This window comes from Triticum aestivum, chromosome 4D (assembly GCF_018294505.1).
Source record: "Triticum aestivum cultivar Chinese Spring chromosome 4D, IWGSC CS RefSeq v2.1, whole genome shotgun sequence".
In the NCBI taxonomy this organism is placed as follows: Eukaryota; Viridiplantae; Streptophyta; class Magnoliopsida; order Poales; family Poaceae; genus Triticum; species Triticum aestivum.
Window position 1 is genome coordinate 253,903,566 of NC_057805.1, and position 18,435 is coordinate 253,922,000.

The window sequence follows — 18,435 nt, forward strand, 5'->3', positions numbered from 1 at the left end:
GTGTGTTGGGGACACAAGAGACTCTTCGTTATTTGGTTGCAGGGTTGTTTGAGAGAGACCATCTTCATCCTACGCCTCCCACGGATTGGTAAACCTTAGGTCATCCACTTGAGGGAAAATTGCTACTGTCCTACAAAACTCTGTGCACTACAAAAAAGACTCATATGTGACATTTTGGGCCGAACGGAAAAAAATTGTCATGCTTATGACACTTCTATGAAGATAATTGTGACAAAACCCGGTATCATCATAGATGTGGTGGGCTCCTACTTCTATGACAAAAATCATGACAGAAAATGGGCTTTTCATCCTGGTGGGACAGTGACGCGCCTGCATGACATTCTCTGGGCCGTCCATGATGGGAAAAAATCATGGTAGAAGAGAGGGCGAGGAAAATTTCGGGGAGTTCCCGGTTACGGTGGATGGTCGGGCCAAGCGATGCATGGAGGTTTGCGTGTTTCTCGCGTACATGTACGCGCGTGTGTGCAAGGCATTGGGGTCTAACTGAACCCGAGCGAGGCGTTCCCTTGCTGAACATGAGAACCTGCACTGGCTACGTTACTGAACCCTAGCAATCGATCTTGGTTGTTAACTGAACTCGGGCGATTCCTTCGCTACTGCTGCTAACTGAAGCCGATCGAACCTGCTGCCACTTGATTAGCAGTGAGTGTAGTTGGGGGTTGGATGAACAGTTCCCGATGGGGGTTGGATGAACAGGACCCCGTGGTAGTAGAGGCCGTCGCCGCTGGATGAACAGGACCCTGATCGAGCCGTTTGGGGGTGGATGAACAGGACCCCATGGAGGGATGGATGAACAGCAGCCGGTGGAGGGCTGGTTGAACAGTAGCCCGTGGAGAGGGTCGGTTGAACAGTAGCCAGTGTAGGGCTGGATGAACAGTAGCCCGTGGAGGGCTGGTTGAACAGGACCCCGTGGAGAGAGCTAGTTGAACAGTTGCCGGTGGAGGCTGGATGAACAGGACCCCATGGTGAACAGTAACTGGTGGAGGCTGGAGGAAGTCGACAGTGGATAAACAGTAGCAGGTGGAGGCTGGAGGAATTCAACGGTGGATGAACAGTAGCCCGTGGAGGCTGGAGCGAGGTAGTAGACAGTGGATGAACAGTAGCCCGGAGTCCCATTTTGTGGTACGCCACACCCCTCTCAATGAACAGGACCCCCTGTTTCGACCATAGGCGCTCCAACACAAGTACATTTCCTCCGTTCTGCGGTATGCCAGACCCCTCCCGATCAGCAGCACCCCGTTTCGACCGTAGGAGCTCGAACACAAGTCTATTTCCTCCGTTTTGCGGTACGCCAGACCCTTCCCGATGGACAGGACCCCGTTTCGACCGTACATGGTCGACCACAAGGCCGTTTTCCTCCGTTTTGCGGTACGCCAGACCCCGTTTCAGCTGCTCTGTCCAAGCCAGTTGGCTCCCATTGAACATGAGCCATTCTGACCCAGTGTGTTGCCTCCCGATGAACAAGACGCGTTCCGACCCAGTCACTTGGCTCCCGGTGAACACGACGCTGTTTCCTCCGTTCTGACCCAGCCGGTTAGCTGAAGATGAATAGGACAACGTCGCTGCCATCCGTTGCCTCTCCATGTACACGAGCCCTGGCCGTCCGTATGCGCGAGTACGTGTTTCGAGACCCCACTCGTATGTACGTATGTGGTCATATTTTTTGGCGTGTGACTGTATGTATGTGTACATGGTTTAGACGGGACAGCCTGAACTGCTATGTGGGGGGCTCTACTATGATATGTGTCGCTACTTACTCGGCTATGGTTCATCGTTGCAGAGCGACCGATCGACCAGTATGTGCGTACACATTCGCGACAAGACAGACAACGCTACGTACGCTTCGACCGGGTGGGTCCCAGCTATCAGGGAGGATAAGTACGCACTTCCTTGTGTGCGAAGATATAGCTGCCGGGTCCCAGCTGTTCCCGTAATAAGGATGCACTTCCTTGCGTGCGAAGATGTAGCTGGTGGGTCCTAGCTGTCGGGGGACAAAACATTATTTTTCAGGGTAAAAAGGATGCACTTGCATGCATGCGTCCATGGGTGTGGTGCGTCCCCACTGTCAGCCTCTCATGTACAGGCATCTTCCGATGACTCTCTTTTGTTGACCACGTTGACCACACCGTGTCGAGCGCACCTAGGCCAGTGGACGACGGTGAGGCCCCAGATTGGAACGACCCAGAGATGGGGAAGACGCGACAGTGGAGTCGCAGATGGTGGGGAGTGGGAAACTTGACTAGTTCGGGTGCGCGGCAGCACTGCCGCCTACGGAAGACAAGAGCAAGAACAGAGGCTGAAGAAGCAGCACGGCTATTGGATTAACATCCAACGGTCCAGCTACTAAAATCATTTGTTGATTAAGTTGACAAAACCATGCGTACGCGTTAGCTTAGTAGGCCCACAAGTCAGCCACCAAATCTGCCGGATACCAACTGTCATCGAGAGGAATAGTTTTTTCGCATAACAAGGAGGCACTTCCTTCCGTGCGGAGATAGAGACGGTGGGTCCCAGCTGTCGGGGGAGGAAACATTTTTTCAGCTTAATATGGAGGAACTTTCCTTGTGTGCGACCATGGACCTCGTGGGTCCCAGCTGTCAGGCTCTCCACGTACAGTCCTCTTCCGATGACTCTCGTTTGTTGACCACGCCGCGCCGAGCGCAGCGAGGCGGTGGACGACGGCGAGGCCCCAGACGGGAACGACCCGAAGATGGGAAGACGCGGTAGTGGAGTCGCAGATTGAGAGGAATACAAGGGTTATAACTAGTTCTAGTGCGGAGTGGGGCTGCAGTCGGTGGAGAATAACAGGAGGGTGGAGGGATGGCCAGCGGTGGGGTAGTGCTTCACAGCGATGCGTGCTAAGCAGAGCCGCTAGCCGCCGGAGGCCGGAGCAGGCTGTCCCGGCGACGCTGGAGGAAGGAGACGAGAGATTGAAGGTGCATGTCGGCCGTTGGATATAAATCTAATGGCTGTGGATGTTAGAATCATTTGTTGACTAAGTTGACAACGCCTTGCGTAGGCTTCGACCTATTGGCCCACATGTCAGCCTGCAAATATGTGGCATATATTTAACCCATGTTTTCTAGAATTTACAGTCCATTTGCTGGGTTGGGTGAACAAATAATTTCGCGTCAATGCGGCCCATTTAATATTTCTAAGAAATCCCAGCCCATTTGCACTTTCTTCCAATACATGAAGTAGTTGGGCTTGTTCTATATATAATGTTAGGTTAGAAGGAGCAATTAATATCAAAAAATAAACCAGAGCGACACATTTTTCATATATATAATTAACAAATTAGCGAGTTATTGCTCAAAAGAAAAATGAGCGTGTTATTATTACATTTGTCCTTAAAATCTTCGCAAGCTTTTGTACGCAATCACCAGGATTTTCCTTGCCAACTTCTGTTAAACATTTACTTTTATAAGTTAATAAGACGTGGGATGTTTTTATAATGTCTATATAAGTCTCTATTAAATATACTATAATGGTAATAATATAAATATATATAATGTGGTTAGAAGGGAAAACATAAGTTGGACACAGCATTATTATTCTTATATATAGATAAATAGAACAGAGATCTGCGTTTTATTAAAAAAATACATTGGGCTGCCGATCTTTAAGAAAAAGTAAAACCTACGCTGGGAGGCCCATAGGCTGGCACGTACATGATGGACCTCAAAAAATAAGTTGAAACCACTGTCTCGGTATGTCGTGGGCTACGCATGTCAAAAAACAAAACCTAGGCCAAGCTGATACTTGTTCACCCTCTAGAAAAAAATGATACCAGCTAGATCCCCGATACCCCTTCTTCGCAACAACAACAAAAAAACAAAAGATCCCCGATACCCCTGGAAAAAAAGCTCCCGGATGACAGTCATCATTGGAAATTTATTTCGTTTATTGACTAGATTGACAAACCCGTGGGCCCCAACGTCAGTACACAATTACGAGGAAGCTTTTTTTCCAATGAGGCACTTGCTTGCGTACGGCTTGGACCTGGTGGGTCCCCACTATCACTCTCTCTGTGTACAGTCCTCTCCAGATACCTCTCGTTTGTTGAGCATGTTGACAACGGCATACGGCGGCGCCACGGCGAGCGCACACAGACGGGAAAGAACCGAAGCCGAGGAATTTCGGATTTCGGGCTCCGCAGACCCTTGATAGATTTGAACTCTGGGGTGTGTGCAGAGAACTCAACCTCCCCAGTCTGCCTACTCGCCAATCTCATGGCCTAGCTCGATGAACAGGAAGGAAATGGGACACAGCAGTTTACCCAGGTTTTGGCCACCTTGCGGTGTAAAACTCTACTCCTTCTTTGTGGTGGATTGGCCTCGAGGGGTTGAGGATGAACTAGTACAGTGGGAGAACAACCTCAGGAGGAGGTGTGTTCTTGTGCTTGAGTGAGCTGGTGAGTGTATGGATGGAATGGGTCCCCATCTGGTCCGATCCCTCTCTACGGTGGTGGCTAGGTCCTATTTATAGTGGTTTTTGTCCTCTTCCCCCAAAATGGAGGCGGGAAGGGATCCCACAATGGCCAAATTCTAAGGGAGACAACTAGTACATCTTATCCTGACAAAAGTAGTCTTCGCCTGCAAAGCCTCTGGTCATGACGCCGTGGTGGGCTTGGCAATGACCTCGTCCTGCCAGCCTGGCGGTCTTGGTCTTGTTGCATGGGAATGGAAACCTTTGGCTGATGCCTCGGGACTCCGCGCCTGCGCTTGCCTCTTTAGCACCAAAGAGGAAACTACTGCACTGCGCCCGCTGGCGCTCGCCTGGCCTTGGTCGTCATGGCTCACGTCATCTGAACCTCATGAGGTGAGGGCTTGCATAGAGATCTCCGCTTGTCAGGAGCCGGCCTGAGGAGGCCGCTCCCTCTGAAGGTCTTGGCGTCGTCCGCCTCACGAGGCTTGGCCCCTCGCGAGGGTCTTGAGTTGTTGGTGTTGAAGTTGGGCCGTACCAGGCCGTCGATGGAGCCACGTCGTGGGCTGCAGGCAGGCAAGTCTGGGTACCCCCGTTCCCAGAACGCCGACAGTAGCCCCGGGCCCAAGGCGCGCTCGGACTTGGCTTTGAGGCGAAGCCAAAGGCCAAGTGCGGAGCGCCGCGGGCCCTAACCGCCTGCGGCCTTGGTCGACACATGGCTCTTGATGGGACGTGGGCATCTCCGCTTCCCCACACGGCCTCGGCAACTGTCCTAGGCTGACAAAAGGCTGGCGCCTGCCGTTGAGCCTTCATTGCCTTCCCTTCTTCTTGCTCCAGATCCCCTTCTCCCTCTTCGCAGAGCGCCTCCAGATCTGCTGAATCCTTTCCCCGAGATCACCACCGACATGGCAAAGTCATCGGCCCCTGCCTCGCGCTCGACTTCCTGGTTCGAGCCGGCCCTGAGCTCGTCCACCATTGCTGAGGAGAAGCACCTTGCCGCCGTTCTCCCGCTGACGGCGTGCAGCGGTAATGAGGGAGGAGAGATGGCGCTCCGGGTCGGCTCCACCAAGCCGGAAGCCTTGGCTGAAACCTTTTACCCCTTCTTTCTGTGCAGCGTCTTTGCTGGGCTGGTTCCCCCCTTCTCCAGTTTGTTCTACGCTATCCTCAACCATTACGGGCTCCATGCCCTCCATCTTCATCCCAACTCCGTCCTCCTCCTGTCGATCTTTGCCTTCTACTATGAGGCATTTGTGGGGGTGGTGCCCTCTGTTGCGCTGCTCCGCCACTTCTTCTACATCCGGGTAAGCAGCGGCCAATGCTCTGGGTGCGCCAGCTTCATCACGGCTCATGGGAGCAACGCGATCTCGAGGGCCGGGAAGAAGGTGGAGGACTTCCGGCACAAGTGGATCTTCATGGACGCCAAATGCTCCCACGCTCGGCTGGAGCTACAGACTGCCTTCCCGGTGAAGCTGGACCGGTGGGGTCACGAGAAGGTCACCGACCCCCGTGCGGAGCGGTTGCTGGAGAAGATGATGGCTGACCTAGAGGCAGAGAAGCTGACAGGGGCCATGATCATCAAGGAGTTCCTAACGGAGCGCCTGGCTCCACTCCCGGCGCCGATCTGAAGTTCATAGAATCTCTAGCGTCTCTTTGTTTGTAACAAATGAGTAACTTAACTACTAATGTGACGAATAGTGCCAGGCAAGGGTGCGGAAGACGACCTTCGGCTGCGCTCGGACGACCTGCCTGACGAGGAGCTGAGCAAGGTCGTGCACACCTTGCTCGGGAAGGACCAGGGTGGCCCCTCAGAAGCCCATCTCCCGTTGTACCGCCGTGTCGATGGGGAGAAGGTGGCCGCCACCATGCCTGTCTTCAATGAGCGGCGGATCATGCCGCTGAAGTCTTCCCGGCCCCCGAGCTCCCCAGTGCCGGTGTCCTCCGACGATCCCTCCGAGGAGGAGGGGAACAAGGACTCAGAGCCGACCTTGGAGGGGGTGGGCGAGACCTCTCCCCCACGGCAGAGCGAGCTCCTCCGCGCCTTCTCTAATGACGACGACGCCGGTGAGCGCCTAGTTGAGGGCTCACCGCGCTCCACCGGGGTTGCCACGAGGTCTGGGGGCACCCCTCTGAAGAGGCTGAAGCAGGGGACCCCGAAGAATGACAGGACGGCGTTGCTCCCCCGGGGCGGCGCCTCCACCTCATCGCCGGCCGCCACCGCCGCAGAACCGATCGCCACGCGCTCGTCCGCTCCCGTGAGCACGGCGAAGCTCATGCCCAGGAAGCTCGGGGGCACCGCGCTCCTGGGCAGGAAGAGGGAGTACGTCGCTGAGGACCTGTAGGTGTATCACCTTGTCTTTGCTCCTGCTCTTGACATAGTTCTCAGACATTTTCCTCTCGGCGGCCAGGCTGACGTTGGCGGCGAAGAGGAAGAAGGAGGAGGCGAAGGCCTCCGAGGCCAAGCAGCCCACCACGGTCGCGACAACTCCGGCGCGGAAAGACGAGAATGCATCACGTTCATCTGCGGTAGGGTTGCCCTCTCGGGGCTCGGGGAACCAGCCTCAGGAGAAGCCTGCCCCTGCGGCTAAGCCGACTCCAGAGGCGCTCGCCTTCAGCGCGCCTGCTGACAACCTGAGGGCTGCGGAGCCCCCGGCCATCCTTGCTGCTGCTGCTTCGCCAGTCTTGACGCCAGCGCCGTCTCCTCCCCCAGCCACCACGCTGGTGGGCCATGGCTCTTCTGCCATGCCCGGTGCTCTGGAGGAGGCCTTCTCCATGCTGGACCAGCTTCGGGATGATCTTCAGGGCCCCGACCGGCGTAGAGCATTGGGGCGCCTGGAGCTGGTCTCGAGGTGGCTCCAGGCGGACTCGTCCATCAGAGCGGCCTGGGACCAGGCCGAGGCGGCCGCAGGGAGGGCCGGAAGGTTGCTGGCATAGCCGCAGCCGCTCGTGATGCGGCGCTGATGGACGCAACGGCCGCCGAGGAGCGCTACTGTCCGGCGGAGGCTGAGCTGAAGACCCTCTGCGATGAGGAGGTCGCCCGGACCCACCAGCTCGAGGAGCAGGAGGAGAAGCTGAAGACCGAGGAGGCCGCGCTCACTGACAGCGGCATCGAGCTGGAGCAGGCATGACAGGAACAGGCCGCGGAGCGCAGCCGCCTAGAGAAGCTTAAGGAGGAGGTGGAAGCAGCCCAGGCATCCCACACCCAGTTTGTCTGTGACGAGAAAGCTCGGCCGGAGGCCAGGGAGAAACTCCTTGTTACGGTGAAGAAGGCGGCCATCATGGGGCACAGCACCTTCGTCTCTCTTGAGCTGCGGTCCCGCAAGGCACTACAGGGCCTCTACGGGAGCAAGTACGAGAAGCCGCTGGCGACTCCGGAGGAAGGCCCTGCCGGGCTGCTCCCCAAGCTTGTCGCGGCGCTCGAGGACATCATCGTCGGAGTGGACCCCATGGTGGAGGGACAGGCCCGCGCGTGTTCTACCTTGGCCGTGATGCGCGTCTTTAGACACCTCTATCTTCGGGACCCGGCTTCGACCTTGGTGCCTTGCTCGAGCCCGTGGACCCTGAGCTTTACGCTGCTGCTGCCGAAGCCGTGAAGGATCAGGTGGAGGCCCTGCTATGGAAGTTCCTCTGCGTCGACCCGGCGGCCGCAACTGACAAGGACGGTGGTGACGTCGTCAATGACGGGGCTCCCCAAGTGGGCGATGGTGGCGTCCAAGGCTGAGGAAGAGGCTCAAGGGCGGCGCTTCCCCCTGTTTTAGTCCTGCAACATGTATCGTGCCTCGTGGAGGCATAAGAACTTATGCTTGGAACTTTAAGAGACAGTATGCTTTGTAATAATTTGCTCGGGTTCCGCAATCTCCTTTCCTGTTAGCTTTAGCGTTCTGCGTTGGTAGGGCCCGGGCCCACGCATACCTCGGCCGCCGTTGGGGCGTCCGGATCACCAGGACGAGACCAAGGGGTGAGGGGCTATGTGACCAGTTAGGCTCCTGAGTCGCGATGCTCAGTAGTCCCCCGTGACGTGCGAACAGCCCTCAGGGGGAAGTACGGGTGTAGGTCTTAGCATTATGCATCGGCAGGGCCTGGCCCCGCGCATACCTCAGCCACCATTGGGGCGTCCGGATCACCAGGACGAGACCAAGGGGTGAGGGGCTACGTGACCAGTTAGGCCCCTGGGTCTGATGCCCAGGGGTCCCCCTTGACGTACGAACAGACCTCCATACCTCTCCTCGCTGAGCTCTCGCTCGGGAGGGGCGCGCGAAGACCAGGTCTGAGGGACCTGGCAAGGTGGCATACGCCAGGCGTGACCTGAGCGTAGCCCCCGTGCCCAGCCCCCTCGCGCGACTCTCCAGATGGGAGAGCGGCGCAATGAGGCTGAACACCGAGCCTGGTGGCTCGCCTGAGGTTACTGCAGCCGTGAGGCTACCCTCGGTTGTTTATCACCAGCGCGGAGCATGGCACTTCCGCTCTTGCATGGGCATAGCCGCTCCTCGACCGTGTCATCTGCCAGCACGGAGGATGGTGCTTACGCTGGTACGTGGGTGGGAGCTCCCTCTGAGGGGAGACTCCGGGGCGTGTACAGCCCTGCCCTGACACGTGGCTTGCACGGCAGGGCTAGAGGAGGTGTGTATGGGCACTCGTGAGCCAGCGCGGGACTCACGAGGCCCTACATCAAGGCGTGTTGCGCTTGAATTTGATTCGGAACACTTGTGGTAGTCCTGCGAGATGGTTAGGCGACCTGCGCCGAGTGAATTTCCTGAGGTTATCGCATGAGAAGGCCAAACACCAATGACCCAGGAGGTGACATGAATGGGGCCGGCCTGCTAGACAGAGCTCAGCCGTTGGGTTTGTCGATGCTACAGGGATGGACCCGAGCACAGACGCCGTGCCCAGTCTGCTCATGCAAAAGTCCTGAAGAAAGACAGCCGACGCACGGCTCCCGCGATGGCGAGGCACCGGGTCGTGCGCCCTAACTTATCCGCCCTCGATTAGCTCATGCGAGAACAAGGCACCAAGGACTATGGGAGGTGACGTGCACGGGAGCTGTCCCGTGAGCCAAAGATCAACCACTCGGGTTTAGCGACGCTGCAGGGATGGACCCAAGCACAGACATCGTGCCACTCCTTAATCATGAGGCGGTCGAGGGTGGGTTTACAAGGGTGTACGAAGTTCATGGCGTCGAAGCACCGGATAGACATGTGATAATCATAAAGCAACTCTTGATCAAAGGGTACAGCTAGTTCTGATAGATGCAAAAACGATACATGCCGTAGGGACGGACCCACGCGGCTTGGGGATAGTGCAGCCCGAGGGGCGCCCCCAATTGAACGAACCAAAAAAGTTTCACCTGGCACCATTGCTGAAGAGGTGTTGGAGTAGTTGGAGACGCGTGCTGCAGAAGTCGCTCCTCACGAGTTGCCCAGGTCCTGAACCTCGAGAGGCTCCAGGGGCCCGGGGGGCTCGCGAGGATCCGTCGCCACTTCCGATAGGACAGCCTGATGCCAGGCCTCATGAGTCGCCAGGACGCCCCGCATCCGCCGCTGGTGCGTGGCAGCCGTGTTCAGCAAACCGAAAGGCATGCGAACATAGTTGTGAGGTGGGCCCTCGCACCGGCCAACGTGGCATGGCCAGAAGAGCTCCTAAGACGCGGCCCTATCAAGCCCAGGGATGTTGACGCAGGCGCGCAGCTCGCTGTCCTCGCCGGGGCAGGGAGTTGCGCCGGGTGGTGGGCGACGGTCGCCTCGCATAGCTTTTGCCTCCTGAACCTCCTCGATTGCCTTGGTGATGAACTCCTGAGCGCCTGGCGCTTTGCGCCCTGCACTTTCCTCATGGAAGCGCACGTTGAAGCATGTCTCCACATGGTGCCCAAGCGCTTCCCTCGTGACGTTGGCCAGGTCAGAGGCCCTCTAGAGGAGAGCCCCCGAGCCTAGCCTGAGAGGGGCGCCGGGTACGCCTTCCTATGCGACAGGGGAAGGCGCCCCGTCAGCGGGCGCAGGTCCTGAGGCAGGGCCACCGGCTACCCCATCCTCCTGAGGTCCTTGGCGGAGCAGCTCCTTCTTCTTCTTCTTGGGGACAGCCTCCAGAGGGTAGACAGCACCCTCGTCATCTGGGTCCTCGACCGCCACAGCCTGGTAGGCACGCTCGAGAGAGCACACCGCGTCCTTCTCCTCGCAGGCGACCGTGATGATGCCGTGGCTTCCTGGCATTTTGACGACGTTGTAACCATGATGAGTCACTGCCATGAACTTGGCCAGGGCCGGATACCCATGGATGGCGTTGTATGGGAGGTGAATGTGGGCGACGTCAAAGTCGATGAGCTCAGTGCGGTGGTTGTCACGGGTGTCGAAGGTGACAGGGAGGCGGATCTGCCCTATCGGGGCGGTGGAGCCGTCGGGCACTCCTGAGAAAGGGTTGGTATGCTGCAACTGGTCGTAGGGCACCTGGAGTCGGTCGAACGTCTTGACGGAGAGGACATTGTGCCCTGCACCGCCATCGATGAGTGTCTTGGTGACGAGCATGTTGTTGATGGTAGGCGAGCAGAGCATCGGGAGGGCACCAGCAGTTGCCGCACACTTGAGCTGGTCGGAAGAGTTGAAGGTGACGGTGTACTTGGACCACCTGAGCGGATGCGTCGCCTCGAGCTTGGGGAGGGCCGCGTTCACCTCACGAGCAAACTGCTTGAAGATGCTATGAGAGGTAGGGGCCTAAGCGTCGCCTAGGATGCAAGCAATGGCTCGAGGCTCTTGGAAGCCCCCAGTCCCCTCGTCCTGGTGGTGGTCGTCATTCCTTCTCGGTGGTGGCTGCAGCGGAGGAAGGCCAGCGTTGCCCTGAGGACGGTCCTCGCGAGGCTGATCTCTCCAGGCGCCCTCATGAGGCTGGCCCTGCCAGTGGTCCTCACGAGGCTGATCGTGCCATTCCTGGCGGGGGTCGCGGCCGTCCCAGCGTCCTCCGCCTCGACCTCCTCCGCGGTCATAGCCTCGATCGTTGCACTCTGGGCGATGACCGAGGCACCCGTCGCGGATGGCCCTGAGCTCTTGGCTGTCGTTGGTGTTGTGGTTGTGCACATTGTAGAAGACGCAGAATGGGCGGCTGCCCTTGGATGACTCTGGGTGGTCGCAGCCGCACTTCATCTCAGGTTCGACCGCGACCACGGCTGGTCCCTTGCGCTTCACGCCCTTGGCCTTGGCCTTCTTGTCCTCTAGGTCAGCCTTCTGAAGTTCCAGGAGGGAGAGGCGACCTTCCTCAGCTCTCGCACACTTCGTTGCCATGTTGAACATCTCCAGAGCCGTACACAAGTCCTCGTGTCTGGCGAGCTCTTCCTTCATCTTGACGTCGCGGACGCCATCAGTGAACGCCGAGATGATGGCCTCATCCGACACCTTGGGGATCTTGAAGCGAACACTGTTGAAGCGTTGGATGTACTTCTGCAATGTCTCTCCTGGCTGCTGCTTGATGCGTCGCAGGTCACCCGCAGCTAGTGGGCGGTCGCGAGTGCCCTGGAAGTTGGCGATGAAATGCTCTTGCATCTCGTCCTAGGAGGAGATCGATCCCGCGGGGAGGTTCAGGAGCCACGAGCACGCGCCGTCTTTGAGGGCCATGGGAAACTAGTTCGCCATAACCTTCTCATCATCGTTGGCCGCCTCCATGCCCAGCTCGTAGAGTTGCAGGAACCCGGCAGGGTCGGGGGTGCCGTCGCAGCGCGGAGGCAAGTCGGGCTTGAACTTCCTTGGCCAGACGACGCTGCGCAGCTCCGGAGTGAACGTGCGGCAACCCGTTCTGGTCACGGGAGCCCGCCGTAGAGGAGCCTGATCTTGGCGCTCGCACGCCACCACCGCGGGCGGCGTGCGGTCTTGACGTGGCGGTGCTGGGAGAGCACGCGCATCTCCTTGCGGCCGCTGCACCACCTGGCAGCTTTCCTCGTCCCCTGCCGGCGCCTTGAGCGGCGGGTCGCTCCATGGAACCTTGCGCCTTGGCTCGAGGACGACGTCTTGTCGGGGAGGTGGAGGAGGCGCACCGTGGGCCATGTCGCCCATGAGAGGCGGCGAGGGAGGCAGCAAGCGGGATGGTGCAGGGGCCTCCCCGGCGGCGTTGATGAGCTCGGCGATGCGGTCCAGCCAGTCCTCGTAGAGGTCATCGATGGGGCGATAGCGCAGGAGCTCGCATGCCATGAGCAACACAGCCTACGTGTTCTCCGGCCAGCGGCGAGCATGAGACGACGAAGCAGCCGCCGGGGTCAGCGACGGAGTGGTGGTGCATCCATCCCACCGTACGGAGGGCTGCATCGACGAAGCCTATTGCTCGTGGGCCGTGGGTCGCCGCGGGCGATGGGGAACAGCAAGGAGCACAATCGCCTGCGGGCGCCGTCTGGGCGACGCGGGCGGCGAGGGCGGCCTGGCGCTCAACACGAACTCGACGAGCATCAGCCATGGGTACGGCGAAATGGTGGCGAATCGACTGGAGGAAGAGAGGCTCCGACGCGCCCCTACCTCATGCGCCAAATGTCGGATTTCGGGCTCCATAGACCCTTGATAGATTCGAACTCTGGGGTGCGTCCGAAGAACTCAACCTCCCTAGTCTGCCTACTCGACAATCTCACTGCCTAGCTTGATGAATAGGAAGGACATGGGACACAGCAGTTTACCCAGGTTCGGGCCACCTTGCGGTGTAAACCCTACTCCTGCTTTGTGGTCGATTGGCCTCGAGGGGCTGAGGATGAACTATTATAGTGGGAGAACAACCTCAGGAGGAGGTGTGTTCTTGTGCTCGAGTGAGTTGGTGAGTGTATGGATGGAATGGGTCCCCATCCGGTCCGATCCCTCTCTACCGTGGTGGCTAGGTCCTATTTATAGTGGCTTTGGTCCTCTTCCCCCAAAATGGAGGCGGGAAGGGATCCCACAACAGCGAAATTCGAAGGGAGACAACTAGTACATCTTATCCTACCAAAAGTAGTCTTCGCCTGCAAAGTCTTTGGTCGTGACGCCGTGGTGGGCTCGGCGATGACCTCCGTCCTGACGTCCTGGCGGTCATGGTCTTGTTGCATGGGAATGGAAACCTTTGGCTGATGCCTCGGGACTCCGCGCCTGTGCTTGCCTCTTTAGCACCAAAGAGGAAACTACTGCACTACGCCCGCTGACGCCCGCCTGGCCTTGGTGGTCATGGCTCACGTCATCCGAACCTCACGAGGTGAGGGCTTGCATAGAGATCCCCGCTCCTCAGGAGCCGGCCTGAGGTGGCCGCTCCTTCTGGAGGTCTTGGCGACGTCCGCCTCGTGTGGCTTGGCCCCTCACGAGGGTCTTGAGTTGTTGGTGCTGAAGTTGGGCCGTACCAGGCCGTCGATGGAGCCACGCCGTGGGCCACATGCAGGCAAGTCTGGGTACCCTCGTTCCTAGAACGCCGACGGGGAAGACGTCTTCATTCTTTCGAACATACCGCACTAGCCCGCTGGCTGCAGCCCTCTCACCCAAAAGCAGTACTGCCCGGGTTCGATTCCAACTAGTGCAGTTGAAAAATATCTAACACTTGCCAAAATTCCGTCCCTAGTTTACCCATTTTTTTGCACACTCAACATTGTCTTGCCATTTTGAATAGCATATCTTTTTTACATTACATCATATGAAGATGTGCTATATGTGAATGTTGATCAGCATGATGTTAACCTGTTGTTAGTTCCATTTTTTACCATGAATAAAATTTCCAACATTCTGTTATCCATGTTTGAAAAGTGCTTGTTGATTTAAATGCTCTGCCTCTGAAACATGTAGTTTCTTATCTGAAAATCACTTGGACAAGCAGCCATCACCGGTGTTGGATTTGATGTCGCGCTTCTTCGATCCCCCGGCAATGCGAGAGGGAAATAAACTTTTGTCCCGTGTTGTCGGTTGGGGAATGGAGCGAACTGGATTAAAGAGGGGGCCGGCAGCGCGACTTCATCAGACACAGAGAGGGCCCCACCGTGCCTACCCCAGAAACTCTAATGGCCACTGATGGCCCACAGGTATCGGGGGTCTATCATACTACTTTCGATAAGTAAGGTATCAAACCCAACGAGGAGGAGAAGGAAATGACAAGCGGTTTTCAGCAAGGTATTCTCTGCAAGCACTGAAATTATCGATAACAGATAGTTGTGTGATAAGATAATTTGTAACAGGTAACAAGTAACAAAAGTAAACAAGGTGCAGCAAGGTCTCCCAATCCTTTTTGTAGCAAAGGAAAAGCCTGGACGAACTCTTATATAAAGCAAAGCGCTCCCGAGGACACATGGGAATTGTTGTCAAGTTAGTTTTCATCATGCTCATATGATTCGCCTTCGTTACTTTGATAATTTGATATGTGGGTGGACCATTGCTTGGGTGCTGCCCTTCCTTGGACAAGCCTCCCACTTATGATTAACTCCTCTCACAAGCATCCGCAACTATGAAATAAGAATTACGATAAATCTAACCATAGCATGAAACATATGGATCCAAATCAGCCCCTTACGAAGCAACGCGTACACTAGGGTTTAAACTTCTATCACTCTAGCAACCCATCATCTACTTATTACTTCCCAATGCCTTCCCCTAGGCCCAAACAATGGTGAGTGTCATGTAGTCGACATTCACATAACACCACTAGAGGAAAAACAACATACATCTCATCAAAATAGCGAACGAATACTAAATTCACATGATTACTTATAACAAGACCTCTCCCATGTCCTCGGGAACAAACGTAACTACTCACAAAGCATATTCATGTTCATAATCAGAGGAGTGTTAATTATCATTAAGGATTTGAACATATGATCTTCCACCAAATAAACCAACTAGCATCAACTACAAGGAGTAATCAACACTACTAGCAACCCACAGGTACCAATCTGAGGTTTTGAGACAAAGATCGGATACAAGGGATGAACTAGGGTTTGAGAGGAGATGTTGATGGAGATTGACCCCCTCTCGATGAGAGGATCATTGATGATGATGATGGCGATGATTTCCCACTCCCAGAGGGAAGTTTCCCCGGCAGAACAGCTCCGACGGAGCCCTAGATTGGTTCTGCCCAAGTTCCGCCTCGAGACGGCTGCGCTTCATCCTGAAAGCTTCCTTCTGATTTTTTTCTAGGTCAAAACACACCATATAACAGAAGATGGGTATCGGGGGCCTGCCAGGTGGCCCACAAGACAGGGGCGCGCCCTCCACCCTTGTGGATGGCATGTGGCTCCCCTCTGGTGCTTTCTCTGCCCAATATTTTTTATATATTCCAAAAATATTCTCAGTGAAGTTTCAGGACTTTTGGAGTTGTGTAGAATAGGTCTCTAATATTTGCTCCTTTTCCAGTCCAGAATTCCAGCTGCTGGCGTTCTCCCTCTTCATGTAAACCTTATAAAATAAGAGAGAATAGGCATGAGTATTGCGATATAATGTGTGATAACAGCCCATAATAAAATAAATATCAATATAAAAGCATGATGCAAAATGGACGTATCAGTTCCCCCAAGCTTAGACCTCGCTTGTTCTCAAGCGAAAGCCGATATCGAAAAATATGTCCACGTGTTTAGCGATAGAGGTGTCGATAAAATAAAATACGGACATGAGGGCATCATGATTATCTTTAGGATAGCAACATATATTTTCATCTACTTTCTTATGCCAAAGTAACAATTTGTTCACAAAGTAAAGTATGAATCAGAAACTTTATTGAAAACTAACAAACTATGATCTCGGTCACTGAAGCAATTGCAATTTATCATAACATCGAAATGAGTCAATTCAAGAGCTTTTCAGAAAGTCCACGTACTCAACTATCATTTAGTCTTTCACAATTGCTAACACTCACGCGATACTTATGGGTTCAAAGTTTCAATCAGACACAGAGAAAGATAGGGGCTTATAGTTTCGCCTCCCAACCTTTTACCTCAAGGGTAATGTCAACAATAATACTTTATGATAACCTACATCCGAGTGGATATATATATCTCGATCTCTCCAACACATAGTGCTTGCCAAAGGAAAAAGTGTAAAAAGGAAGGTGATGATCACCATGACTCTTGTATAAGGGTAGAAGATAAAAGTAAAAGATAGGCCCTTCGCAGAGTGAAGCTGAGGTTGTCATGCGCTTTTATGGTTGGATGCACAAAATCTTAATGCAAAAGAACGTCACTTTATATTGTCGCTTGTGATAAAGAACTTTATTATGCAGTCTGTCGCTTTTATTTCTTCCATATCACAAGTTCGTATAAAGCTTATTTTCTTCATAATAATAGATCATACATATTTAGAGGGCAAATTTTTATTGCTTACACCGATGACAACTTACTTGAAGGATCTTACTCAATCCATAGGTAGGTATGGTGGACTCTCATGGCAAAACTGGTTTAAGGGATGTTTGGAAGCACAAGTAGTATCTCTACTTGGTGCAAAGAATTTGGCTAGCATGAGAGGGAAAGGCAAGCTCAACATGTTGGATAATCCATGACAATATAACTTCCATTCAGATATAAGAAAACATAACCCATTATGTTGTCTTCCTTGTCCAACATCAACTTTTTAGCATGCCATATTTTAATGAGTGCTCACAATTACAAAAGATGTCCAAGATAGTATATTTATATGTGTAGCCTCTCTTCTTTATTACTTCCTATTAATTGCAACAATGACCAAAACTATGTTTGTCAACTCTCAACAACTTTTATTCATCATACTCTTTATATGTGAAGTCATTACTTTCCACAAGATCGATATATGATCTTTTTATTCTTTCTTTAATTCCCTCAAGATCATAGCAAGAAAGCAAAGCCCTCAACTCAAAACTACTTTTTACTATATATAACTCACGGACTTGATTACATAGATAGAGATCGAAACAAAATTCAAAGCTAGATCATATTAAAGCTTTATTCTACTAGATCAAGATATAACCAAAAGGATCGAACTAAGAAAAACGATAAAGCTAAAAGTGTGATGGTCATACGATACCGGGGCACCTCCCTCAAGCTTGGCAGTTGCCAAGGGGAGTGCCCATACCCATGTATTTATGTCTCTTTCTTCAGAGGTGGTGATGATGGAGTTGTTGATGTAGTAGGCTTCTTCCTCAGCTTGTGCTTGAGGATAGAATTTTCCTCCCTTAAGTCATCGATCTCCGGCTCAAACCTTAATATCTTTTTACATAGTTCATGTTTATTTTCCTGCAAGAGACGAAAAGGGATAAACTCGATCTTAGGTTTCTTTACTTTGTTGGGAAGACTTGACTTTTTGAACTCCACGTGCATGTCCCCAGGTTGGGGTAGTGGGACTTCCTCTTCATGGGAACTTGTCTCTTCCTTTCCTCTCGGATCATAGTCTTCTTCTTCCTCCATGGTCCAACCATAATGCTCCAAATCTCTGTAGACCTTGGGGTTTGCAATGTAATCAGCTACATAGCTCTCTCCCTCCGAATCTTGGGACGACAAATTGCTCCGAATCTGCTGCAGGAACAAATCAAAATGAAAACAGGGGATTTTTCCATGGTACGATGGTCAAAACCTTCGGGAGATTATATAATGATTTTTTACCAACCAAAAGAAGTATTGTCCAAGAAAACAGAGTCCGGAGGGCACACGAGGTGGCCACAAGGCAGGGATGTGTGCCCAGGGGGGTAGGGCGCGCCCTCCACCCTTGTGGTCTCATGTGTCTCTTTCGGATTACCTTTAATTTTCCTATTTTTTTAATACTCCAAAATGGAGAAAAATTGCTATTAGAACAGTTTTGGAGTTGGTTTACCTACCGTACCACATACCTATTCCTTTTTGGAGTCTGAAACATTCTGGAAAGTGTCCCTTATGTACTCCTCCGGTGTTACGGTGTCAATTATATTGGTCTCAACATTTATGGGATTACCTGAGATATAATGTTTGGTTCTTTGACTGTTCACCACCTTCGGATTTGTGCCTTCCGCGTTGTTGATTTTGATGGCATCGGAATGATAAACCTCCTCGGTAATGTAAGGATCTTCCCATTTAGAGAGAAGCTTTCCTCC